Below are 1,053 nucleotides of genomic sequence, written 5' to 3'. Positions count from 1 at the left end.
ATCTCTTTTATTCTCACATGATTTTTTCCTACTCAAATTCCATTAGCATTTCTTGGATCTCTTAAATAAACCAATTATTAATAAATATCAAAACAACCAGGAACAATAATAATTCCTTTAATAAATTTGAAACAGTGTGTAACTTTTTAACATTTTAGATATTGATTTGTTCAAATTTCCACTCTGATTAAAATAGGATGCTTCTCCTGTTTTTATTTCATTTTATAAATCTTACATTAGGTTGAATCACAGATGACAAGTGTGGGATGGGTCAGAAATTTTCCTCGTGAATGTTGACATACACATATTTTGTGACAGTATGGCTAATATATTTTAAAATATCCAGAGTATTTTGTTTACAAAGAACATATCTTCTGATTAGAGGAATGACAAAATATGGGGATAGAATTATTTGTATGCTAAGAGAAATTTTAAAAGAAATTTAAAAGGAAACCTGCTGTCAGCATATTCAAAGTTATCCTAGACCTTAAATATTGATACAATAAGCAACTAGCTTATATACCCTGATACCAAAACCAGACAAAGATGTCACAAAAAAAGAAAACTACAGGCCAATATCACTGATGAACACAGATGCAAAAATCCTCAACAAAATACTAGCAAACAGAATCCAACAGCACATTAAAAGGATCATGTGGGGTTTATCCCAGGAATGCAAGGATTCTTCAATATATGCAAATCAATCAATGTGATACACCACATTAACAAATTGAAGGATAAAACCCAAATGATAATCTCAATAGATGCAGAAAAAGCTTTTTACACTCATTTATGATAAAAACCCTCTAGAAAATAGGCATAGAGGGAACTTACCTCAACATAATAAAGGCCATATATGACAAACCCACAGCCAATGTCACATTCTCAATGGTGAAAAACTGAAACCATTTCCACTAAGATCAGGAACAAGACAAGGTTGCCCACTCCCACCACTATTATTCAACATAGTTTTGGAAGTTTTAGCCACAGCAATCAGAGAAGAAAAAGAAATAAAAGGAATCTAAATTGGAAAAGAAGTAAAACTGTCACTGT

The sequence above is a fragment of the Physeter macrocephalus genome, chromosome 6, assembly GCF_002837175.3.
Source record: "Physeter macrocephalus isolate SW-GA chromosome 6, ASM283717v5, whole genome shotgun sequence".
NCBI lineage: Eukaryota > Metazoa > Chordata > Mammalia > Artiodactyla > Physeteridae > Physeter > Physeter macrocephalus.
Note: the sequence above shows the minus strand (reverse complement) of the source record.